Source organism: Aquarana catesbeiana, linkage group LG02 (genome assembly GCF_042186555.1).
Source record: "Aquarana catesbeiana isolate 2022-GZ linkage group LG02, ASM4218655v1, whole genome shotgun sequence".
Lineage (NCBI taxonomy): Eukaryota > Metazoa > Chordata > Amphibia > Anura > Ranidae > Aquarana > Aquarana catesbeiana.
In genome coordinates, this window is record NC_133325.1 from 515,530,398 (window position 1) to 515,557,687 (window position 27,290).

General features: G+C 43.6%; 8 pseudogenes; all 8 read right to left on the bottom strand.

Annotated features, from left to right (window-relative positions):
- Positions 1–6,573: 6,573 nt before the first annotated feature.
- LOC141130942 (5S ribosomal RNA) lies at positions 6,574–6,692 on the bottom strand (annotated as a pseudogene).
- Positions 6,693–6,787: 95 nt separating this feature from the next.
- LOC141130492 (5S ribosomal RNA) lies at positions 6,788–6,906 on the bottom strand (annotated as a pseudogene).
- Positions 6,907–6,999: 93 nt separating this feature from the next.
- LOC141130893 (5S ribosomal RNA) lies at positions 7,000–7,118 on the bottom strand (annotated as a pseudogene).
- Positions 7,119–11,379: 4,261 nt separating this feature from the next.
- Positions 11,380–11,497, bottom strand: LOC141130456 (5S ribosomal RNA; annotated as a pseudogene).
- Positions 11,498–11,592: 95 nt separating this feature from the next.
- LOC141130986 (5S ribosomal RNA) lies at positions 11,593–11,711 on the bottom strand (annotated as a pseudogene).
- A 92-nt stretch (positions 11,712–11,803) lies between these two features.
- Positions 11,804–11,922, bottom strand: LOC141130468 (5S ribosomal RNA; annotated as a pseudogene).
- A 3,213-nt stretch (positions 11,923–15,135) lies between these two features.
- LOC141130871 (5S ribosomal RNA) lies at positions 15,136–15,254 on the bottom strand (annotated as a pseudogene).
- Positions 15,255–16,214: 960 nt separating this feature from the next.
- On the bottom strand, positions 16,215–16,333 carry LOC141130362 (5S ribosomal RNA; annotated as a pseudogene).
- Positions 16,334–27,290: the final 10,957 nt, after the last annotated feature.

Sequence of the window (27,290 nt, forward strand, 5' to 3'; positions counted from 1 at the left end):
GATTGCCTTGCAGTACTCCCCACAAACCATTGAGACTCTCTACCAAGATGTTTAATATCAATTGTATTTATTGTTTGCATTTGTGTTTTCTCTCTCTTTCTTGTAGACAAACCAAACAAGCTCCTGAAGAAGCATTCAATTGTAAAACATTTAGAGCTAATGAAGTTTGTTGTCTTTTATACTACATTGTAAAGATATGTCCGTGTTTTAAGGGTATGTCTCTGGGGTCCATGAGAGAGACTTAGTTAGCTTTTTGCACTTTACTTGTAATGTTTTATTATGTTGTTTTTTTTTTGTATTATTATGTAGTGTTAACAACTGACTTATTTTCTGTCCCAGATTTGACTTCCTTCTTGATATGTTGTCATCTGCCTTGTTGAGACAGGATACGAATTGATGATTGGTGCCTATAAAGTCCATTTTTTCTGCCTTTTCATTCACACAAACCATTAAACCTGAAGATTGAAAATGCGAGCAAAGTAATTAAAGTAGCATGTGTTCTACATAATTTGCTACATAATTTGGTACAGGAGAGAGACGGCGTGAATTGGACACATTGGCACGCAATTTGGAACCCGCTGATTTTGTTCATGTTCGTGGTCCGACAGTGGGTTTCACAATAAGGGATCAACTGGCTGACTATTTTATGAGCCCTGCTGGTGAACTTAGTTGGCAAGGTGATATGATTTAACCCTTTCCCAAATCCAAATGAACACAAATAATTTCTCCTATTCTAAGATACTGTTTCAAGCTCTGTGGCGATAGTTGTAAGTAGCTATTTTTGTTTAACGACTGTATTCTGAAATAAAATTACAGTTTAATAAAGACTAAGTTCCGCGGTCACATTGATTTAAAGAGTCCATGTTTGTGAAACTTTTATAAACTGTTTTTTAGCATTCTATATTACATGTGTTGAGAACATACTTTGAACAATAAGATATCTATATATTTGGTGATTAGTATGTGTCATCTAATAAAAATAATAAAATATGAGTGGTGTTTGTCTTTTTCAGTGTAACAATAATAATTATAACATCATAACATACTCAAGATGAATATTGGAATTATGATATTAGGACTAAAGGATATGGGTTAGGGAATTGGGACTATAGGGTGTGGGATTAGGGTTAGGGTTAGGGATTTGGGACTAGTGGGAGCAGAATTAGGGTTAGGGATTTGGGACTAGTGGGAGCAGGATTAGGGCTAGGGTTGCGGATTTGGTACTAGTGGGAGCGGGATTAGGGTTAGGGTTGGGGATTTGGGACAAGTGGGAGCGGGATTAGGGTTAGGGTTGGGGATTTGGGACTAGTGGGAGCTGGATTAGGGTTAGGGGATTTGGGACTATAGGGTGTGGGATTAGGGTTAGGGATTTGGGACTAGTGGGAGCAGAATTAGGGTTGGGGTTGGAGATTTGGGACTAGTGGGAGCAGGATTAGGGTTAGGGTTGGGGATTTGGGACAAGTGGGAGCGGGATTAGGGTTAGGGTTGGGGATTTGGGACTAGTCGAGCGGGCTTAGGGTTAGGGAGTTGGATTTGGGACTAGTGGGAGCGGGATTTGGGTTAGGGAGCTGGATTTGGGACTAGTGGGAGCGGGATTAGGGTTAATGTTGGGGATTTGGGACTAGTGGGAGCGGGATTAGGGTTAGGAGATTTGGGACTTGGACATTTAGCTTTTTGTCCATTGCATGCAGCAGTTTCGAAAAACTTCTCACGGCTCAGTTCTGTCTTATGTTCTGTGCAGTGTTATCTCAAGCAGGTTTATCAACCCTTCTCATGTGAACTATAGAACACCCCCTCCCATGTTAGGGAGATGAGATGATAAGAGGGGGTGTTCTGTATTCCCTACACAGTTTCCGTCCTACAGTGACAACGCTGTTCCTCCATAGATAAAGTACAGTGAATGAGTGTTATCACCCTTGGACAGGAGGTGTATAACTCGCAGGATCACCATGTGAAAATAAGGTAAAGCAAATACACACACACCACATCTAAGGACAGGTAAGCTGCAATATATTACATTTTTGTTCTTGAGTATAGATTAGCTTTAATTCACTGTCAGTCTGCAAGGAGTGATACTGTGATCTAATGGCTTTGCTAGAAAAGAAAGGATTACAATTAGCATAAGGTTTAGAAAACAAAGGTTTAGGCTTAACGTTAAACCTGCCATAGACGGTATGAATCTTGATCAGTTTAGCAGGGACCTGCTGAGAATAGAACCATGTATGGGCAGGCTGAATGTACCCAAGTTGATCCAACCAGCCTATCTGATTTTACATGTGATCATTGCTAGATGCTATTATAGCCGCTAGCAGAAATCACTGTGTTCTCCCAGCAGGAGAACACAATAGCTCTGCAGGATAAATTCCCCCATCAACACTGACTGTGTTGATGGGGGAATTGACTGATTTTAAAATCAGTGGTTGGCTTTAGGGTAAGGGCTAGTGTTGGCTTTGTTTATCAGCAAAGCCATTGATCACAATAACACGATAACAACAATATGGCATGGCTTTGTTAGAAAGCTACAAGTCCTGCCATATTTTTTGGCAGAGAGCTAATAGAGAGCTGATATGGCTACTGAGGTTCAAATTAAACCTAATCATCCTTATTTAATAAATATAATATTTGATTCACTATTATCATGAAAGTTTATATTATAATATATGTAAAAAAATAATAATAATACAATAACCATCAGCAATTCACAGCATAAACAGGTGACAGAAAAGAAAAAGAGGACTCGATTATGTCTCGGTAATTTCCTTATGTGTTGTGTATAAGACATGCAACTCGTGTTTTTGTTCTGTGTGGTCTATTTATATATATATTGTATGTAGTGAATCATACTGCTCTGTTGTTTCCTTTACATGTAAGTGGACAAAAGAATGTTTACTGTGGTTGACAGGTATTAAAACTAGTTATTTAAAAAAAATTCCACACATTTAGTAACAACTAAATATAGCATGTCTCGCTACATTGAAAGGCAAAATACCTTAGAGCATATTATAAAAAATTCTTACAAAATCTTAAAAATAGCACTTTCTTGCAAACAAAATTCTGATAGTAGGCTTTAAAGGGGTTGTAAAGGTAAAAATTTTTTCACCCTAATGCATTCTATGCATTAAGGTGAAAAAACTTTTGACAGTACCGCCGCCCCCAGGCCCCCCGTTTTACTTACCTGACGCCTCGAATCTTCGCTCCTCGTCCTCGTCAGCTTCATTGCAGCTCAGCCTGGTCGCTGATTGGCTGCAGTGGATGGATTGAAAGCAGCGCAGCCATTGGCTCGCGCTGCTGTCAATCACATCCGATGACGCGGCGAGCCGGGGGGCGGGGCCGAGTGATACAGCGAGCGGCTATAGCCGCCGGCTGTATCACGGGAGCGCGCCCGCAAGCACTCACCACCGTGCGAGGGAGCTCGCATGAAGGTGGTAAATGCTTGCGGGGAGGAGCTGAAACAGCCGCCGAGGGACCCCAGAAGACCAGGTTCGGGGCCACTCTGTGCAGAACGAGCTGCACAGTGAAGGTAAGTATAACATGTTTGTTATTTAAAAAAAAAAAATAAATAACTTTACAACACCTTTAATCTCCTGTCTTACAGTTAACAAATAGAATAGAATACAGTATATACAGTCAGGTCCATAAATATTGGAACATCGACACATTTCTAATCTTTTTGGATCTATACACCACCGCAATGGATTTGAAATGAAATGAACAAGATGTGCTTTAACTGCAGACTTGCAGCTTTAATTTGAGGGTATTTACATCCAAATCAGGTGAACGGTGTAGGAATTACAACAGTTTGTAGATGTACCTCCCACTTTTTAAGGGACCAAAAGTAATGGGACAGATTAACAATCATCCATCAAACTTTCACTTTTTAATACTTGGTTGCAAATCCTTTGCAGTCAATTACAGCCTGAAGTCTGGAATGCATAGACATCACCAGACGCTGGGTTTCATCCCTGGTGATGCTCTGCCAGGCCTCTACTGCAACTGTCTTCAGTTCCTGCTTGTTCTTGGGGTATTTTCCCTTCAGTTTTGTCTTCAGCAAGTGAAATGCATGCTCAATCGGATTCAGGTCAGGTGATTGACTTGGCCATTGCATAACATTCCACTTCTTTCCCTTAAAAAACTCTTTGGTTGCTTTCGCAGTATGTTTGCTTGCATCACAGTGTGCTGCATTTTTTTATATATATTATCTCTATGATTGACAGTGCTACATCCAGAAATCAAACCTGTCCTGTTCATTAACTATCAGGAATACTTTCTAGCCAGAATTGCATTTATTTGTCTGAGATAACCAATGCTTTCTTTAACATTGTAAAGACTTAATGCAGCAACTCTATAGGCATATAGGGAGTCTGGAGGTCCATGGTTAAGCACAATCAGGGTACCGACTTGTGCTACCAAGGTTTCCCGGAACTCACCTCGCCTAAACATATGTAAGCATTATATATTAAGTCACACTTAATGACTGGAGATGATTGACACGTGTGGATGACTGGGATATGGCTGAGCTCATGGGCATGTGTTTTTAAGTGACAACGTTGTCAGTTTTTACCTTATGCAATCTCCTATTGTTTATGCTTTCTCCTATTGTTTATGTTTTTCTACTAATTGTTCTAATAAAGTTATATCAGGTTAAACCGCAGTTTGTTCCTTTTCCTTCACTGAAGGTAAGGACACCTTGGGTCCTATCCCCAATCCCCTTTTATTTTGACTTCAGTGGTACACTACCTACATAGTGCAATGTTCAGGGGAGAGCTACACGGAGTGCAAAGTTTAGCCTTCTTCCACAGCTGCTTACCTCTGTATTCCCCGTCCACATCTCACTTTCACCCCTCTTCAGCTCTGACCTCTGCATGCAAACCCCCCCCCCCATCGCCTTATTCTCCCCCCCTCCTTAAAATCTCCACCATCTTCCACATGTCCAACTTTTGCTGCTGTGTTAAGCTGAAGCACCCAGCCAGCTTTAGTACCTTCCCTCACGCTGTAGTTCGCTCTGTCTCTCTCACTTGCAGGGAGATCATCCAGTGGGGGTGTTGGCATCCGCACTGCACCCTGAACACCTGCTTTTCTTTTTTCCCCATCCTGCACTCAGTGGGAGCTGCTCAGGAGATCAGATCTGTGGGAGCCTTTGGGAGACAAGCTGTCACTTTTAAACACAGAACCCGGACTTCTGTGTTTACAAGTGATGGTGGTGAGCAGAGAGCAGGGGGCCTGAGCCAGAGGTGGTGGAACTGAGTTCCGCCAAGTTCCGGCTGAAAAAAAGCCCTGGCTGTCATAAGCTTGAAGGCAAAGGTGGCCATTGTTAAAGCAGTAGTAACTGTCTCAGCCTCTCCTTTAAATTCAGATTCTGGATGTAGGGCTGGCTGGGAGTGAGGGGTTTCACTCAATAGATGATGGATGAAGTCTGAATGGGCACCTGGCAATAATTCTAGTGATGCAGCTCTTGCCCTAGGAACTAATGGACAGTGCCCCATTCACACCAGGTAATGTCTGCAGCCATTACCAACTGGCGAATCCCCAGCCATCAATACTTCATAAAGATGACCATCCCTGTCCCTCACCAGCACATACTATTGCACAGTTAGACATAATTTTCTGCTGTCAGAAACCATAAATAAGACTGAGACAGAAGTACAGGTAAATCACACTTGTTTAATAATAAAAGTAAATAGAACAAACGTAGTCAAAACATAACCAAAGTTTGGTAACCGGAATGGATAGTCAGACAAGCCAGACAGTCAGGGATTAGCGTAGTGGAACAGCAAGCAGGATATCGTCTCTGTGATGTCGACCAAGGCGAAGGCAGAGATACTCTGTGCTGGACAGCTTAAGTAGGCAGGACTGATGAGCAGGATATCATAAACGGGTGAGTCACTGTGGAGAGATATGAGCTGGCAATTAGCAGACAGTTGAGCGGCCAGCTCAGAGAAGGAAGGGCTGAGCCCAGCCCTGACAGTACCTCCTCCTCAACGACCCCTCAGCCTCAAAGGACCACCAGGCTTGAGGGAAAAATGTCTATGGGAATCACGGAGAAGGACAGGGGCCTGTACGTCCGAGGATGAGACCCAAGAGCGTTCCTCCAGACCATACCCTTTCCAATGCACCAGGTACTATATGTTCCTACAGAACCTACGGGAGTCAACAAGGGACTGTACTTCATACTCCTCATGGTTCTCAACCTGTACAGGGTAGGGACGTGGCACCGGGGTGGTAAAGTGGTTGCAGACCAAAGGTTTTAATAAGGAGACATGAGATACATTTGAGATATGCATATTAGAAGGAAGGTCTAACGTGTAAGCCACTGGGTTAATCATGCGAAGATTACGGAAAGTCCCAATAAACCAAGGTGCGAACTTCAGAGAGTGAACATAAAGTCGGAGGTTGCGAGATGACAGCCAGACCTTGTCCCCAACCTAGTAGGAAGGCGCAGGCAGGCGTCTGCGGTCAGCATGGAGTCTGTACCTATATTTAGCATATCGCAAAGCCTCCTGGACGTGTGCATAAGTGGAATGAAGACCACAGAGATGCTTCCAAAAAATAGATCAAGTCCCCAAAAAAAAATGAAACCTACGGCACCTGGTATTCCCAGGCGGTCTCCCAACCAGGTACTAACCAAGCCCGATCCTGCTTAGCCTCTGAGATCAGATGAGATGGGGCGCTTTCAGGGTGATGTGACCACAGGCAATCTCTTTTGGCACCCTCAACCCTCTTGAGAAACGCCAAGATGGTCACCTTGGGAAACAAGAAAAAAAATAGGTCAAGTTAAAAAAAAAAAAGAAGCCCCCAGCACCTGGCATTCCCAGGCAGAATCCCATCCAGGTACTAACCAGGGCTGACCCTGCTTAGCCTCCAAGATCAGACGAGATTGGGAGCTTTCAGGGTGATGCAGCTGTAAGCAATCTCCTTTAGAACCCTCAACCCTCTTGAGAAAGGCCAAGATGGTCATCTTGGGAAAAGAGAAAAAAATAGGTCAAGCCCAAAAAAAAAAGAGGCCTACGGCACCTGGTATTCCTAGGCAGTCTTCCATCCAGGTACTAACCAGGCCCGACCCTGCTTAGCCTCCGTGGTCAGACAAGATCGGGTGCTTTCAGGGTGATGTGGCAATAGGCAATCAACTTTGGCACCCTCAATCCTCTTGAGAGTCGCCAAAATGGTCACCATGCGAAACAAGAAAAAAAATAGGTCAAGTCCAAAAAAAGAAGCCCACGGCACCTGGTATTCTCAGGTGGTCTCCCATCCAGGTACTAACCATTAGATAGGTGCTCACAGAAATATTTTGTTTTAGAATTTCGTTTTCGTCCGAAAAATAAATGTATTTAGTTACTTCCAAAATTTGTTTTTATTTATTTTGTTCTTCATTAAAAATTGTATTCGTCCAAAAATCCAAATTAATTAAGGTCGAATCTGTCATTGAAGGCTTATGGTGTCTATCGAATGTTCAAAGAACATTCGACGGAGCAGCTAAACTGTACAACGCTGCAATCGTACTTTTCCAGTCGAATTTTCCACCTACAAGCTAGCTGTAGTAGAATTCTAATGTTGTAAGACTAGTAATAATTATATTTATTAATTATTTTACTAGTCAACCAACATTAGAATTTTTCTATAGCCTATGGGCGGATGCATTTGACCGGAAATGTACGATTGCAGCGTTGTACAGTTTAGCTACTCCGTCGAATCTTCTTAGAACTTTCGACAGACACCATAAGATTCGACGTTTGTATGTTTCACGTGGCTTTGTCGAATCTTTGTCGTTCATGTTGAATGGTCTACTCTACCCCAGAGGTCATCAACCCCCGGGCGGCGGCCCAATACCGGGCCGTGACCTTTCTGCAGCCAGGCTGCGGGTGTGGGCGGGGGGCATGAGAGAGCCAGGCAGGGCTGGCATGAGACAGCCGGGCAGCCGGCATATGAGCGCTGGGTGGAAGAGATAAGAGAGCGGGCAGGCAACATGGCAGGTGACATCTCTCTCCGCCCCCTGCATCGCTGCTCTTCCGCCCTGTCAGCCTCAATGTTAGAGGTGCGGTGGGGAGCAGAGAGATGACATCATATCTCTCCGACCCCCCAGCATTGCTGCTCTTCTGCCCTGTCAGCCTCAGAAGTGCGGCACGGAGCAGAGAGATGACATCATCTCTCACCGCTCTCCTGCCTTCACTCGGCACCCCTCTGTGGTAGATGGACCAGTGCTGCCACAAATGCAGTGTCAGGCAGCATGGCAAGTGACAGTCCGTATCTGGTGACAGGCAACATGGCAGGTGACGTGGCAAGTGACATTCCGCATCTTGTGGCAGGTGATGTGGCAAGTGACATTCAGCATCTGGTGAGAGGCAACATGGCAGGTGACGTGGCAAGTGACAGTCCACATCTGGTGATAGGCAACGTGGCAGGTGACGTGGCAAGTGACATTTTGAATCTAGTGACAGGCAACGTGGCAGGTGATGTGCCAAGTGACATTCCAGGAGCGGATTATATCACACCCTGGGAGGAAGACAGGACCCGTGCTGGGAGGGGACTGACGTCCGCGTCAGGCACCCGCGGCGCGCAGATCACCATGACAACGGGATAAACAAGTCCCTGTCATGAGCGATTGTATGTAAGGAGGCCGAGCATTGCCAGCTAAGAGTGGCAGCTTCGGCCCCCGTGCTCCGAGTGTCGGATCCGAGTGCCGGCAGACGAGGTCGCACACGCAGCGGCGCTCCCAGACCCACATCCCCGATGGCACACACGCCCCCCCAGACCCCAGGACAAAGCGGCGTTTTTAGCAGTTAACTGGCTGGAGGCTACACTTATGCTAAAAATCTCGTTTCCCTCCTTCTTGTTGCAACACATGCTCTCAGCCATAAGTCATGTCTGCATTGACATTTTGCTTTCATTGTCCTTCATGTGTGGCTATTCATGGGTTAACATTGTGGTACTCCGCTTTGTCCTGGGGTCTGGGGGGGCGTGTGTGCCATCGGGGATGTGGGTCTGGGAGCGCCGCTGCGTGTGCGACCCCGTTTATCCCGTTGTCATGGCGATCTGCGCGCCGCGGGTGCCTGACGCGGACGTCAGTCCCCTCCCAGCACGGGTCCTGTCTTCCTCCCAGGGTGTGATATAATCCGCTCCTGGATTGGACCCGTGCATGGGGCGGGGGGGCTGGTCTGCGCGCCGGGGACTCGGGGGGCGGCTCCTCCTGTCAGCAATGACGCTGCTCCCAGTGGAGTCAGCTGCTTCATATATGCTCCTAATCAGGAGCACTACTTAAAACCACACTAAGACTGTCAGCTCATACCCTGGGAGGACACAGAACTGAAGATGCTGCTGCTATGATATGCTCAAGGTAAAAAATACAACTTTTTTCTTTACACCCATAATTAAGACTTACTTGAAATTAATTATGGAGCTGCAGTGTGCACATACACACTGAGCACCAGCAGGGCCTATGGAGCTGTAAGATATGATTACAACTTACGCTCTTTGATACTCTAAGAGCCTTTATTCTTTTACTATTAGGATATATATTCTTTCTGTTTGTATCATTTTAGCCGCTGAACATAGACGCTCTTCTGCCATTTTCCCCTGGAGTGTGGTATCTAAAATCTATCAGCCACTATAGACAACACCTTTGTGCGAATCAGCACAGGGATCAACCCTTCATTATGCACCAATAGGTATGTTCACAGGACCCCTGTGGATGCGTGTTTACAGGAGAAAAATACTTACTTGAGTAACACTTTTTTTTTTTTTCCGTTTTCTGGTGCTGACCCATAGTATCTCTCACACCTGGGGTGTTGTCAGTTGCTATATACCCGCTCGAGGAGCCAAGGCTTAGATAACCCTAGTCTTCTGCGTCAATAGGTATGTACAACTCTATACTTACTAGAGTCCCCCGTCCCAAACCCACTAGGGGGAACCTTCCATATATCAAAATAGCAAAATCTTGTTCTGGGACCTCTGTGTCCCACTTATATAAACCCTCCCCTCTCCTTTTTGGTCTTTAGCTGACAAAGAGAAATTACAACACAGCTGACGGACGTAACGCCCTCTGTGTCTGGTCCTAACTTGCTGGCGGTCCTGGTTTTGCGGCGGCGTCGCTGGTATTCGGATCTGGGCCCCGGTGGTTCACCGTTCTCCCCCTCCCCCCCGTTTGAGGTGGATGCCATACGGTGTTGACCCCGTAATAGCATGGTTAGGATATATTTTTTGTAACTACATTGCAATCTGATTATGTAAATAGTTGTATATATGCATGATTTTTGACATATAACAGTCCTCATTGTGTGTTTTTTTGTCTCTTTTTTTGTAACAATGTTCCGCAGACAGATATACACCTTACCTCCAGCCCCTGAAGAAGAGGTCGCAATCCTTATATAAAGCCTAGAAACGCGTTGGGCCTGCACTGTTGATTGGCTCCTTGCTGATACAGCCTCTGTGGGGTTTTGTGTAGCTCTGTCGACCTGTCGTGTATATTTTGGTTGTATTTTTCATTATTTGTTAATTCTGGCATCCATTGTTGTTTTTATTTATTATTCCCACCTTAGCACATGTCTTACTTTTAAACTTGTGATATAATAAAATTTTGATAATTTTTTACATTTTTTGTTATACTTTTTTGAGACTTCCGCCCTTTAAAATCCCACCTAAGAGGAAAAAGCATCTACTGTATATGCATAAAGGGATGCGGACTGGTTGTCTCATTCCATAAAGCTCTTGTCACCACCAGTTTCTACAACACTAACACAATAGCAGCAGTTTATTATGAAAAAGTTAAGTTGAACTGTAGCTTGCTTTACTATTGTTCTGCTGTTGTGCTTATGCTTAATTGCTAAATAATTCAGGTTCTCTGACAAACGGACCAGCTAAGATTGACTGTCTTGTGAAATGATTCAGTGTGTGTGTCTCTCTCTGCTAGCAAATCGTAAGTGAAAGTAAATTGGCTGTACGTGTGTACTTAGTTCAAGCTATTTTACTGCCCCTCCTCTTTGGTTACAATCGGCCAATAACATTCATCATCATCATTATTTTTCATTTTACTTCCCCTACCGAATTCCAGCAGTGATCTTTTTTCTCTATGTCGAATCTTTTCTCTCTATGTCGAATCTTTTCTCTCTATGTCGAATAATCTTGGACTAATAGAGTTAAGGTTAGGCACATTCGACCACAGGTTCGATAGACACAGATTGTTATTGTCAGCGTCATGTCGATACTCTTACCTTTATCGAACTGTTGTCACAACGAAAACGAAAATAAAGCATTTGTTTACACCAGGCGCTTTCAGTGTGATGTGGCCGTAGCTAATGTCCTTTGGCAGCCTCAACCCTCTTGAGAAACGCCAAGATGGTCACCTTGGGAAACAAGAAAAAAAATAGGTCAAGTCCAAAAAAAAAAAGAAGCCTACGGCACTTGGTATTCCCAAGCGGTCTCCCATACAGGTACTAACCAGGCCTGACCCTGCTGAGCCTCTGAGATCAGAAAGATCTGGCACTTTCAGGGTGATGTGGCCGTAGGCAAGTTCCTTTGTCACCCTCAACCCACTTGAGAAACTCCAAGATGGTCACCTTGGGAAACAAGAAAATAAAAATAGGTCAATTTCCAAAAAAAAGAATCCTACAGCACCTGGTATTCCCAAGCGGTTTCCCATCCAAGGACTAACCAGGCCTGACCCCGCTTAACATCCAGGATCAGATGAGACTGGGCACTTTCAAGGTGATGTGGCCATAGCCAATCTCCTTTGGCACCCTCAACCCTCTTGAGAAATGGCAATATGGTCACCTTGGGAAACAAGAAAAAAAAATAGGTCAAGTCCAAAAAAATAAACCTGTGGCACCTGGTATTCCCAGGCGGTCTCCCATCCAGGTACTAACCAGGCCGGACCCTGCTAAACCTCTGAGATCAGAAAAGATCTGGCGCTTTCAGGGCGATGTGGTCATAGGGAATCTCCTTCGGCACCCTCAACAATCTTGGGAAATGCCAAGATGGTCACCTTGGGAAAAAAGAAAAAAAAATAGGTCAAGTCCAGAAAAAAAAAAGCCTACAGCACCTGGTATTCCCAGGCGGTCTCCCATGCAGGTACGACCCTGCTTAGCCTCCAAGATCACATGAGATCAGACACTTTCTGGTTGATGTGGCCATAGACAATAAACTTTGGCACCATCAACCCTCTTGAGAAATGCCAAGATGGTCACCGTGAGAAGCAAGAAAAAAAATAGGTCAAGTCGAAGAAAAAAAAAAGCAGCATGCAGCACCTGGTATTCTCAGGCGATCTCCCATCCAGGTACTTAACAGGGCTGACTCTGCTTAGCCTCCAAGATCAGACACTTTCTGGTTGATGTGGCCATAGGCAATCAATTTTGGCACCATCAACCCTCTTGAGAAAAGCCAAGATGGTCACGTTAGGAAACAAGAAAAAAAATAGGTCAAGTCCAAAAAAAAAATGAAGCCTACGGCACCTGGTATTCCCAAGTGATGTCCCATCCAGGTATTAACTAGGGCTAACCCTGCTAAGCCTCGGAGATCAGATGAGATTGGGCGCTTTCAAGGTGATGTGGCCATAGACAATCTTCTTTGGCACCTTCAACCCTCTTGAGAAACGCCAAGATGGTCACCTTGGGAAACAAGAAAAAAATAGGTCAAGTCCAAAAAAAAAAAAATGAAGCCTGCGGCACCTGTTTTCCCAGGCGATCTCACATCCAGGTATTAACCAGGTCCGACCCTGCTAAGTCCCCAAGATCAGACGAGATCTGGTGCTTTCAGGGTGATGTGGTTGTAAGCAATCTCCTTCGGCACCCTCAACCTTCTTGGGAAACGCCAAGATGGTCACCTTAGGAAACAAGAAAAAAAACAGGTAAAGTCCAAAAAAAAAAAGCCTACGGCACCTGGTAATCCCAGGCGATCTCCCATCCAGGTACTTACCAGGCCCGACGCTGCTTAGCCTCTAACATCAGTCGAGATGGGACACTTTCAGGTTGATGTGGCAATAGGTAATCTGTTTTAGCACCCTCAACCATGAGTAACGCCAAGATGGTCACCTTGGGAAACAAGAAAAAAAATAGATCAAGTCCAAAAAAAAAAAATAGAAGCCCACGGCAGCTGCTATTCCCAGGCGGTCCTCCTTCAGAGTACTAACCAGGCCTGACCCTTCTTAGCCTCCGTGGACAGACAAGATCAGGTGCTTTCAGGATCATGTGGCCATTGGCAACCTCCTTTGGCACCCTCAACCCTCTTGAGAAAGCCAAGATGGTCACCTTGGGAAACAAGAAAAAAATAGGTCAAGTCCAAAAAAAAAAAAAATGAAGCCTGCGGCACCTGTTTTCCCAGGCGATCTCACATCCAGGTATTAACCAGGTCCGACCCTGCTAAGTCTCCAAGATCAGACGAGATCTGGTGCTTTCGGGGTGATGTGGTTGTAAGCAATCTCCTTCGGCACCCTCAACCTTCTTGGGAAACGCCAAGATGGTCACCTTAGGAAACAAGAAAAAAAATAGGTAAAGTCCAAAAAAAAAAAGCCTACGGCACCTGGTAATCCCAGGCGATCTCCCATCCAGGTACTTACCAGGCCCGACGCTGCTTAGCCTCTAACATCAGTCGAGATGGGACACTTTCAGGTTGATGTGGCAATAGGTAATCTGTTTTAGCACCCTCAACCATGAGTAACGCCAAGATGGTCACCTTGGGAAACAAGAAAAAAAATAGATCAAGTCCAAAAAAAAAAAATAGAAGCCCACGGCAGCTGCTATTCCCAGGCGGTCCTCCTTCAGAGTACTAACCAGGCCTGACCCTTCTTAGCCTCCGTGGACAGACAAGATCAGGTGCTTTCAGGATCATGTGGCCATTGGCAACCTCCTTTGGCACCCTCAACCCTCTTGGGAAACGCCAAGATGGTCACCTTGGGAAAAAATAAAAAAAAATAAGTCAAGTCCAAAAAAAAAAAAAAAAAAAGCCTACAGCACCTGGTATTCCCAGGCAGTTTCCCATGCAGGTACGACCCTGCTTAGCCTCCAAGATCACATGAGATCTGACACTTTCTGGTTGATGTGGCCATAGACAATAAACTTTGGCACCATCAACCCTCTTGAGAAATGCCAAGATGGTCACCGTGGGAAGCAAGAAAAAAAATAGGTCAAGTTGAAAAAAAAAAGCAGCCTACGGCACCTGGCATTCCCCCATCCAGGTACTTACCAGGCCTGACTCTGCTTAGCCTCCAAGATCAGACACTTTCTGGTTGATGTGGCCATAGGCAATCAACTTTGGCACCATCAACCCTCTTGAGAAAAGCCAAGATGGTCACCTTGGGAAAAAAGAAAAAAAAATAGGTCAAGTCCAAAAAAAAAAAAGCTTACAGCACCTGGTATTCCCAGGCAGTCTCCCATGCAGGTACGACCCTGCTTAGCCTCCAAGATCACATGAGATCAGACACTTTCTGGTTGATGTGGCCATAGACAATCAACTTTGGCACCATCAACCCTCTTGAGAAATGCCAAGATGGTCACCGTGGGAAGCAAGAAAAAAAATAGGTCAAGTCGAAAAACAAATAAAAGCAGCCTACGGCACCTGGCATTCCCAGGCAGTCTCCCATCCAGGTACTTACCAGGCCTGACTCTGCTTAGCCTCCAAGATCAGACACTTTCTTGTTGATGTGGCCATAGGCAATCAACTTTGGCACCATCAACCCTCTTGAGAAAAGCCAAGATGGTCACCTTGGGAAAAAAGAAAAAAAATAGGTCAAGTCCAAAAAAAAAAAAAGCCTACAGCACCTGGTATTCCCAGGCGTCTCCCATGCAGGTACGACCCTGCTTAGCCTCCAAGATCACATGAGATCAGACATTTTCTGGTTGATGTGGCCATAGACAATCAACTTTGGCACCATCAACCCTCTTGAGAAACGCCAAGATGGTCACCTTGGGAAACAAGAAAAAAAATAGGTCAAGCCCAAAAAAAAGAAGCCTGCAGCACCTGGTATTCTCAGGCGGTCTCCCATCCAAGTACTAACCAGTCCTGACCTTGCTTAGCCTCTGGGATCAGATGAGACAGTGCGCTTTCAAGGTGATGTGGATGCAATTCTTTTGACACCCACAACCCTCTTGAGAAACGCCAAGATGGTCATCTTGGAAAACAAAAAAAAATAGGTCAAGTCCAAAAAAAAAAAGAAGCCTACGGCACCTGGTATTCCCAAGCGGTCTCCCATAAAGGTACTAACCAGGCCTGACCCAGCTGAGCCTCTGAGATCAGATAAGATCGGGCGCTTTCAGGGTGATGTGGCCGTAGGCAAGTTCCTTTGGCGCCCTCAACCCTCTTGAGAAACTCCAAGATGGTCACCTTGGGAAACAAGAAAAAAAAATAGGTCAATCCCAAAAAAAAGAATCCTACAGCACCTGGTATTCCCAGGTAGTCTCCCATCCAAGTACTAACCAGGCCTGACCTTGCTTAGCTTCTGGGATCAGATGAGACTGCACGCTTTCAAGGTGATGTGGATGCCACTGTAGCCAATCTCCTTTGGCACCCTCAACCCTCCTGAGAAACGCCAAGATGGTCACCTTGGGAAACAAGAAAAAAAATAGGTCAAGTCGAAAAAAAAAAGGGCATCCTGCGGCACCTGGTATTCCCAGGCGGTCTCCAACCAAGTACTAACCAGGCCCGACTCTGCTAAGCCTCCAAGATGAGACGAGATCTGGCGCTTTCAGGGTGATGTGGTTATAAGCAATCCCATTCGGCACCCTCAACCCACTTAGGAAACGCCAAGATGCTTACCTTGGGAAACAAGAAAAAAAATAGGTCAAGTCCAAAAAAAAAGGGCCTACGGCACTCGTTATTCCCAGGCGGTCTCCCATCCATTTACTTACCAGGCCCGACGCTGCTTGGCCTCTGAGATCAGTTGAGATCTGGCGTGATCAGAGTGATGTGGCCGTAGCCAATCTTCTTTGGCACGCTCAACCCTCTTGGGAAATGCCAAGATGGTCACCTTGGGAAACAAAAAAAAAAATAGGTCAAGTCCAAAAAAAAAAAAAAAAAAAGCCTACAGCACCTGGTATTCTCAGGCGGTCTCCCATCCAGGAACTTACCAGGCCCAACTCTGCTTAGCCTCTGAGATCAGATGAGATGGAACACTTTCAGGTGGATGTGGCCATGGGTAATCCATTTTGGCACCCTCAACCCTCTTGAGAAACGCCACGATGGTCACCTTAGGAAACAAGAAAAAAAATAGGTCAAATCCAAAAAAAAAAAAAAGAAGCCTACGGCACCTGGTATTCCCAGGCGATCTCCCATCCAGGTATTAACCAGGCCTACCCCTGCTAAGCCTCGGAGATCTGATGAGATTGGGCGCTTTCAAGGTGATGTGGCCATAGACAATCTTCTTTGGCACCTTCAACCCTCTTGAGAAACGCCAAGATGGTCACCTTGGGAAACAAGAAAAAAAAATAGGTAAAGTCCAAAAAAAAAAAGCCTATGGCACCTGGTAATCCCAGGCGATCTCCCCTCCAGGTGATCTCCACTTTCAGGTTGATGTGGCCATAGGTAATCTGTTTTAGCACCCTCAACCATGAGTACACCAAGACGAAACGCCAAGATGGTCACCTTGGGAATCAAGAAAACAAATAGGTCAAGTCCAAAAAAAAAAAAATGAAACCTGCGGCACTTGGTATTCCCAGGCGGTCTCCCATCCATGTACTAACCAGGCCGACCCTGCTAAGCCTCCAAGATTAGACGATATCTCGTGCTTTCGGGATGATGTGGCCATAGGCAATCTCCTTCGGCACCCACAGCCCTCTTGGGAAATTAGTGTGAAAAACAGAAGTAGGTATGGCGCTGCACTTATGGGGAAAGAAAGAGAAAAAAAGAGAAAATCCACAGAAAAGGAAAAGCTGTTTTCTTTTTGTTGGTGACACTTATATATTTTGTGAATTATTTAGTGATATTTATGCTGAACCTCTTAAAAAGTGATGAGCATACTTGTGTGCCTAAAATGGATAAATAACCCCTAAGAGTACAATGAGGCCTCACCAAAAACAATATCCACTGAGGAAAGACGCTGAAGAGGGTGTAGATCCCTTGATAAAGGAATTATTAGCAAAAGGTGTCATCATTGAATGCCCAGATTCACCATGCAATACGCCCTTGTTCCCAGTTAGGAAGCAGAAGGGAGGGGAAGATGGGTGGAGACTCGTGCAGGATTTACAGGCGGTCAATAGGGCCGTATTACCGAGAGCCCCGGTGGTCCCAGACCCGCATGTCCTCCTGAACGACCTCCACCCAGAGAATAAGGTATTTTCTGTCATCGATATCAGTAATGCTTTCTTTTCCATTCCCTTACACAAAGATAGTCCGTTCTGGTTTGCATTTACGTACAAAAAAAAAAAAATACACATACACCACGTTACCCCTGGGATATTGTGAAAGTCCAACTATATTCTCACAAGAAATGTCCAATAATTTGTCTCGGTTTGTACCTCCCAGTGGGAGCCAAATTCTTTTGTATGTGGATGACATTCTGGTAGTGGCTCCTACAGAGCAACAATGTAAAATTGACACCTTGGCTCTGATGCATTTCCTCGCAGACCAAGGTCACAAGGTCAGCAAAGACAAATTGCAACTGTGAAAAGAAAAGGTGAAATACCTGGGTTATATTTTATCTCAAGAAGGTAGACATTTGGATGAGATCCGAAAAGAGGCCATCCTTCAAGCCCCCAAACCACGTACCAAAAAAGAAATGATGTCATTTCTTGGCATGGCAAATTTCTGTAGAGCATGAATAGCAAATTATGCTACGGAGGTGGTGCCTCTTTCTGATCTCATCTATGGTTCACTAATGGCTGCAAAAGTTTATGGGGACAAACACAAACCAATTGCATTCTATTCCACTAAATTAGATCCAGTAGCCCGGAGTTTGCCCCACTGTGTACAAGCTGTAGTAGCAGCCTCATTGGCCATACAGTCCTCTGCACTGATAGTACTGTTCCACCCCCTGGTACTTAAAGTCCCACATGCCATTTAAGTAATCTTACTACAAGACAAAATCTCCTATTTATCTCCAGCCAGGCATCTATCATGTATGACTACTCTTCTGGGACAGCCTCACATTACAGTCGAGAGGTGTACCACATTGAACCCAGCCACACTGTTACCAACACCTAGTGATGGGGATCCACATGATTGTATAGCACAAATTGATGAACGGGTACTCCCTAGGAAGGATCTCACTGATATTCCCTTTCCAGATGCTGACAATACCTTTTTTGTTGATGGGTCTTGTAAAAAGGACGATAAAGGGGTGAATCAAACGGCATATGCTGTAGTAACACATGACCAGGTCATTGAAGCCAGACCCCTTCCCAGTTCATACTCTGCACAACAAGCTGAAATTATTGCCCTATCTAGGGCCTGTAGTCTAGGGGAAGGGAAGAAAATAAATATTTATAAAGACAGCCAATACGCTTTTTCTACTATACACATATTTGCCCAGCAATGGAAAAATAGGGGTATGATTACGTCCACAGGTAAACCAATCTGACATAGAGATCTTATCCTGGCCCTTCTAGAAAATGTACAGAAACCAACACAAGTGGCTATTTGTAAATGTACAGCACACAGAAAGGGAACAGATCCAATTACTGTAGGGAATGCACTAGCAGACAAGACCGCAAGGGAAGCTGCTACAGGACAGCAAAAAACACACATATACAATACAGGTCCCCAAGAAAATGATGAGGTACGGAAAGCTATTGATAAAACATGGTTATCAGAAATGCAGAAAACATCACCAGCAGGTGAAAAACAAAAGTGGTTATCTAAAGGGGCAACGCTGGTCAATGGTATATACACAAGTACAGAAGGTAAACCCATCTTACCTACATCACTATTTAGATATGCTGCGTTATTGAGCCATGGGCAAGCCCATATCTCAAAAGGACGGATGGTGCAGGTGATCAACAAGGTGTTCACAACATATGGGTTTACGAACTATTCTAGAAATTTTTGCCTCACATGTCCGCTTTGTAACAGATACCATGCTCAAGGTGCTCTAAGACCCTTAAGGGGCCATTTCCCACAACCCCCTTATCCATTTCACACGATATGCATGGATTTTATTGAATTGAACATATGTGAGAATAAAAAGTTCTGTCTGATTATCGTTGACATGTTTACGAAATGGGTGAAAGCTTTTCCTATGACACACCCAGATGGGCAGTCAGTGGCCAAAGTACTAATCAAAGAGGTGATTCCCCGTCAAGGAATCCCCTCTGTGATTTACAGTGACAACGGCTCCCATTTTGTAAACCGAACGATACAACAAATTGGTAAATGGTACAATATTGACCTAAAGAACCACTGTGTCTACCACCCACAATCTGCGGGCACAGTGGAGAGACACAATGGTACCTTAAAGAGTAAACTAAGAAAATTGATAGAGGAGACAGGAAAAAACTGGGTTCAGTGTTTGCCAATGGCATTGTTGAGTACAAGAATTACCCCTACTGCTAAAGGACTAACACCGTATGAAATGCTGTATGGTAAACCTTATTATATTCCACAACTTAGAGCATTTACTCGAGATGACGAGGAAATGGACTATGAACTGGAAAATTATATGAGGAAGTTGCTAACAACTAAAGAACTCCTATGCCCAAATTCTCTTACAGGTCAAGAGACTAAATCAGAACAGGAAGATCTTGTACAACCTGGAGATTGGGTCTGGATAAAAATAATAAAGAGAAAGACTTGGTCTGACCCCAGATGGGAAGGACCCTATCAAGTATTGTTGTCTACCCCTACTGCAGTAAAAATCGTGGAACGGTTACCTTGGATACATCTCACCCACTGCAAGAAGGCACACTATTTGAGTAAAAAACTGATTAAGAATTAACTACCACACAATAGAGGAAGAACATGGTGCAATATGGACTCATAGGGGTGGAGGGAAGACCCAGAGAGAGACTTATGTTCGAGCCAGGGTATTTTACCAAGACATGGAGGGGGAGAATACTTTTTGCCATATTGATAATAGTTGGCATAGTTGTGGGAATTTATGTGCTTCTTGACCTTATCCCGATATTGAGCATAATGGGTCAAAGGGGGGAAAGACAGATGAAGAAGGGACCAGACGGTGCCACCATAACTGTTACACAAGGTAAGACCACCACCATACGATTTGATCTCAGTCAGGTCATAGATATTGGGCATCAAACGTATGTCTTTGATGGCAAATATCTATGCTCTACTCCAGAATGCAGTACATGGGCTGATGTATGGTGGTCATCCGATGATGACGGATGGCTTGCTAGTTCTGCCGTGATCCTTGAACAGAGGAAGGATCAGGTAGAACGTATATCAATGTACAGCCACAGAGGGTGGACTGGGAGCTGCCAGTCCCATACTAAACGTGGGAAGTATAATCCCATTTCAATAACAATAAAAAACCCACAGGTATCAGATGCTGGAGTTTATGGACTAGGAGTATATAGGGCAAGTCAGGGCGATCTACTAGGGAGAATTACTATTAAGGTTGTAACCCCTGGTGAGATTACCCCAGCCCCAGAACCAACACAGTTTAAACTTAATCCCTCTTTGGTCAAAACAGATTTTACCTATAAAGAACAATTAAGTATAGAAACAGGATTTGGAGACAAAAATGAGTGGATAGAGTGGATCAGATACACAACCCAATCTAAAGGGTTAGGTGATTGTATTTCTTGTGCAAATCAAAGACCACAATTAGCCACCGTTCCTCTCCCTGAAGAGGAAACTGACTTGACTTGTATAATAAGAATGTTTTCAGAAAATATTACTGGGTCGGAATGTGCAAATGAGAAAAAGAGCTACCCAAAGACTAAAATGCAAAGTATACCCCCATCAGTACAAGCATTACCAGGAAATTTTACTTGTTTTTCTAACAATGACAGTAATGGTACAAATGTTGGCACCCTATCCCCCGAATACTGTGCAACTACAACCCTTACTACAGACATTAAGTATGAACTAAAATGGTTTCAGGAACAGAAACGGCAATTGGCTGATGTTTGGTGGCTGTGTGGAGATAAGAGACTAAAGCCCAGACTGCCACCTAGATGGGAGGGTAGTTGTGCCCTTACCCGATTGCTGCTTCCCTTTTATATAGTTCCTATAAGTGATAAATCAATGAAACTACCGGGTAAATACTTTTTTAAACGAATTAAGCGAGAAACACCACAAGGCTCATTTGACAACCGAGTGTATATAGATGAAATAGGTGTTCCACGAGGAGTTCCAGATGAATTTAAAGCGCAGAATCAAATAACAGCAGGACTCACCTCACTCTTCATATGGGTCCAGCCCAACAAGAACGTCGACTGGATAAACTACATCTACTACAACCAGCAGAGGTTTGTGAATTACACCAGAGATGCTATTAAAGGCATAGCAGCACAATTGGACGCCACCTCATTAACAGCGTGGCAGAACGGTATAGCGTTGGATATGTTGCTGGCAGAAAGGGGAGGGTCATGCAAAATGTTCGGCACCTTCTGCTGCACTTTTATTCCAAACAATACGGCACCTGATGGAAGTATCACCAAAGCCTTACAAGGCCTACAAATGCTATCCGAAGAATTAGCTGAGAACTCTGGTGTAGAGAACCCCCTGACAGGACTTTTCGAAAAATGGTTTGGTAAATGGGGTGATCTTGCAAAAAGTTTGCTTATCTCTATTGTCATGGCAGCCGCAGTTCTTACATTGTGTGGATGTTGCTGCATTCCCTGTATTAGGGGAATTCTTCAAAGACTGATTGACACATCTTTAACAAAAACTATGCTTCTCCAGAGCGACACGGATCTATACTCGGAACCTGATGATGAATTTACAACTCTCGCTAAGGACTCATCTGTCTAAATGATAATACCTGGTAAAATAAAATAACCTGGATATTTGAAGTATTGACATTATGAGTATAAAAGGGGGAGATGTTAGAGAAATTATACTTTAAATGTCGGTTATGAAAGACGCCATTTTGTTATCATGGCTTAGAAATAAACTATAGACTAGTGATAATATGGAGTCAGCAATATATAGACTCAGCAATATAATATGCTTAGATCTGCAGTTTTGCATATATCCTGTATTTTTGTGTTGACTTGGGGAGTTTTCAAGTCAGTATCCTGTAACCATTGTTAGATGAAGATAAAGTCTGTAACAGACACTTCCACCTTTCCTGTTGCGTCCAGAATAAAGTTGAAAATACATGAGACTGGGCATGTTTTAAGACAGGAAAGGGGGGTGTCCAGGGCTTATAAAAAAGACATGTACCACAGTATTCTCTTCAGAAATGACGATGACTGCATGAACGTGTAATTCATTTCTCTTGCATATGCAATAAAATATTACCTTGTTTCCTGAGGACGGTCTGAGACAGTGATTTCTGTAACAGCTAGCCAATGTATTAAGCAGATAAATATGTAAAATACCAGGTGACATTGCACTATATGGCCCATGGGGATTGGACCGGAGCCAGCATCTTGGATTACTGCACCGTCTCAGGTACCACTGGACAACATTGTCTGGGAGACTGTGCTACATCTGGGCCGCCTGCTCGGGGACAACCCTCGGTCGGACTCATAGGAACCAAACAGTTGGAGCTGCAACTTCAGGTAAAGGGGATCCAATAGCCATATCACTGATGGGTCTAGCAAAAGAATTAGACCAGACGCAAGTGTTATCTAAATGTTTAACAAATATTTGAGAAGCAGAAAAATAGCTAAATATGGCTGAGTAAAAAAATAAATAAATAAGTGTGAGAAATCATCACAGGGAGATTAAAGCCTGCACTTTTTCCTCACCCCCTCCACTCCTGGATGGAGTGAAGTGCTCCTCAGTTTCACATTCCTGTGTGAGAGACTGTGTCTGTGAAAAAAGTTAACTCTTGACCAGCTATGACAATACAGAAGGGTTATATTGTAAATATTGAAACTGAGCATAAAAAAGAAAAGGTACACTGATAACACCAGGGTGCTTTATTATTTTAGCATGCCATGGTGTTAAAGGAAGCACATGGCAGAAATTTTTGATGGTTTTGAGGAGGTAGATGGGAGACATGAAGGTGGATTACATTGTGGATTGAACAGAATGTTGTGGAGTTGTCAAGTGGCTTGATGAATGTGAGAAAAGGAAAGGCTGAGAATGTTTTGATTACTTTAAAGGTGTCCAGTCCAGAGACAGTATGTGACTGAGTGCTAATTTTACTGCCATAAGGAAATAAGGATTTGAATGGGCTTTGCTAAGAGAAGCGTGCAGTAGCTTTAAAGCCCAGAGAGAGGAGAGAAGGGAATATAACAGACTTGATGCTTTTATAGCACAAAAATGATGGTCAAGAAGCTGTTTCTCAGAAACAAGAAAATGCAGATTGCCTGACAGACATAGCAGAAGAGAGAGGGAGATGATGATGGATGACTAGTAGGGCAGCATTAACCCTTTGAGCACACAGAGGGTAATTTGTGCATCTGTGAAAATATTAGGATTTTCGGTGGGAAAGAAAGTCCGAATAATAGTCTTAAAGTAAATATTTCTTGGATATGTTACTTTTAGAACTCCCAGATTTTCAACTGTAAAGTGTTAATGATGCAATGCTGTTTATATTCGGGTACATTTATAAAGTTAAAAGGCTAAGTTCTGAATCAGAATATGTGTTTGGGTTAAATAAAAAAAAATGTTTTGGGACCCTTTGGATTTCACTTGGGACCAGAGAATAAGGGGAACAATACAAAAGGGGATTCATGTTTTATTTAATTCTGCTAAAATATTGGGGTATGAGAAAAATATTTATATATATTGAATATGTAAAATAATGTAAATGTCGCTAGGAAACATTTTATGTCTGCATACTTGGTGGACTTATGGACTTATATTTGAATATATGAAAGAATATTGTTTTTAACAACTCCAAAGTAAGGAAGGCTTTCTTTAGTTTGAACTGTAATCCTGCGCTCATTCATGTTAGATAAAGAGTATCTATTTTCCCCAGCCCCAATTCAAGTGCAGATATGACACCCCCCCCCCCCCTCCTCCTTCTACACAACTGAAGAATGAGGAGAGTTCCTTTTTATGGGGTGGTTGTCTGGTGATTACATGAATGAGTACAAAATTGAACCTTTATGCCGCGTACACACGAGCGGACTTTACGACGTACTTTACGACGGACTTTCTGAATGAACGGACTTGCCTACACACAATCCACCAAAGTCCGTTGAATTCGTACGTGATGACGTACGACCGGACTAAAACAAGGTAGTTCATAGCCAGTAGCCAATAGCTGCCCTAGCATGGCTTTTTGTCCGTCGAACTAGCATACAGACGGCGGACTTTTTGATCGGACTCGATTTCAACGGATTAATTTAAAACATGTTTCAAATCCAAGTCCGTCCAACTTTTGAGAAAACAAAGTCCGCTGGAGCCCCCACACGATCGAATTGTCTGACCAAATCCCGTCCGCCGGGCAAAGTCTGCCGTAAAGTCAGCTTGTGTGTACGCGGCATTAGAGGTATTTTAGGAGTTTAGAACATTAAATTAAGGTATGAAATAATGTAGACTACACAGTCCTTAGAGACAAAGAAACAATATTGGAAAACAAAAGGTTGCACAAGTATAGATAACATCTACATGTCACCTGATTGAAAACTGGTATTGCCAAAATCCTTATTTAGGTATGCAGCAGTATTGACACATGGAGTAACTCATGTGTCAAACAGGGGGGTGACTGAGATGTTAAATAAGGTATGTACAGCCTATGGCTTCACTAACTGCTAAAAAAACTTTTTCCTCTCAATGGATTATATGTGCAAGATACATTGCTTAGGGAGGCATAAGACCACGGAAAGGGAAGTTCCCCACACCGCAATATCCATTCCAACACATTTGCATGGATTTTATTGAATTGGACAAATGTGAAAGGAAGAAATATTGTTTGCTAATCATAGACACCCTGACCAAATGGGTGGAGAATTCCCAACAGGAAGTGCAGATGCACAGACAGTGATAATGGACCCCATTTTGTAAATAAAACTATACAACATTTGACAGAAGTGATGGGAATTTAAGTGAAATACCATTGTGCCTATCATTCCCAATCAGCTGGATTGGTGGAAAGACATAATGGCATTCTAAAAAGCAAACTGAGGAAAGCTATGAAAGAAACATGTAAAAATTGGATGTACTGCCTACTAGTATTGTGACCAGTATGCATATCACACCCACAAAAGAAAGTTTAAGCCCATTTGAAATGATACATGGAGGGCCATATAAGATACCCTTACAACCAAATGAAACACCTACTGAGGAGTCTGAGCACACACTAGCAGAACACGTGTCTAGGCTGTTAAGTCAAAGACGTACTAATGATTTTTGTTCTGTCCTAGAAGGTCCAATTCGAGAAGATGAAAAGGTGCATGTGGGAGATTGGGTCTTAACAAAAAGTAATAAGAAAAAGCAGTGGTACTCCCTAATGTGGGATGGTCCTGTCAAAGTCCTCCTAACTACCCCTACTGCGATAAGGATTGCAGAGAGGTCTACCTGGATTCACCAGTCCCATTGTAAAAAGGTTTTACAGGTAGAGTAGGGCCAGTTGGCTACAAGAGGTTCAGAAAGTCCGTCTACAAAGGGAGGTCTCACACAAGGTGGGACTTGTCTCAAACCGGTGAAGTCTCCCTCCCCTTCCAACTCCCCTACCCTATCTGCTGGAACTCTGTAGCTGGTTAGGATAAAAGGGACAGTAATTATCCTTGGGTTACTGGTGATTCTAGGAGAGGCATCCATGGAAGATCAGAGGAACCTTTGGGTTGGGAAAGAACAGGAAAAGCATTGAATCTAACCTTTATAGAGGGAATAACTAGCACTATACTGGTAGACTTCTGTCAGATTGCAGATTGTAGGGATGCAGCTGGGGCTAGTGGACTTCTATGGGCAGATAAATACATTTGCTGGTTCTGGAATAGGGCAGGATGTCAAGCATGGGATCAAGCTCTGTGGACCACAGCACATCAAGATTGGGGATATAATCTACCAGGGCCTAAAAAGAGTGAAATAAAGGAAAGATTCAATTACAGAAGCGGCCAACTCCCCCTACACACATAGTAAGAACTGTAAACAATTATTGATAACATTAAAGGAGTTGAGGAGTGAAGATCAGTGGTTGTACTCTATGGGAGCATGGGTGTCAGGAACTGACCCCTCAGGCAAATTTTTCCTCAAGGTATTACCACCTAATAAAACCTGACAACAGGAAAAGGTAGATTATGGGAGTGTAAACGTGGTGCTATTCCCCTTCAAATTAAAAAATATATATATGTAAAATATTAGGGGAGGTATGCCTCAAATAAAATGAACTGTGATACATCCTCTGTCGGTTGGTCTCAAAATGTGTTTGAAAAAACAAATAAAAATATATATAAGTGCCCAACATCTAAACAAATGCAACTACTTTATGTATTAAACCTCTGATGCAATAAACCACTTTTATGTTGCACCCCCTGGGGGCAAGAATTAAAAATAACCTATACAAGTGATAGTGTTACACCCCCTGTTGATGAATATCAGAGTGTGTGTGTGTTGAAGGTGCTGAACTTCAGATAGGGTGTCCAACTGGTGTGCTACACCCTCTGGAGACCGCAAACTAAAATCTATGATCTACAATATCTGGAACTGTAGAAATGCAGCGATCTAATCTCTAGTTGGCAAAGTGATAAATATGGATGTCTGCTGTATCAAAAATCTGGTATGTGAATAAAAATCCAATTATGCCAATAGATATACTTAAAGCAGAAGTGAACAAAAATGTGAATGCACAATTCAATATACGTCTCTGTGTTACACCACAGTGAGACCACATTCAAAACCAAAACAAATGATGAAATGATTGCAAACACTAAATTATGAGTAGATAAGTCCATACAATAAATAAAGTGATGTGGTTAAAAAAAAACCCAAAAAAACACTGTCCAGTGCTTCATCAAAATTTGGTGCCGATTATCCTTTCAAGTGACAGTGGTGCCAGGTGATATTTTCCGTGTTGATAATGTGATTGCACTCACCAGATGACATTACCCCCCCCCAGGGGTGTTATGCCTTCACAGTGTGAGCCACTGTGCAGCCCTGTGGAGTTCTGCTGGGCAGTCTCAGAAACGTTTTGCTGGCTTTTCCACCGAGATGTCACAGAGGGGAAAGAGTAATGCCCATAGTGTGATATTGTTTTAAAAGGCTTTATTTAATAAAAAGTTTAGGAGATATACTCACATGATAAAACAAGAGCCGGCGCTGTGTAAACAACAATCGCCGCTCAGACCGAAAGT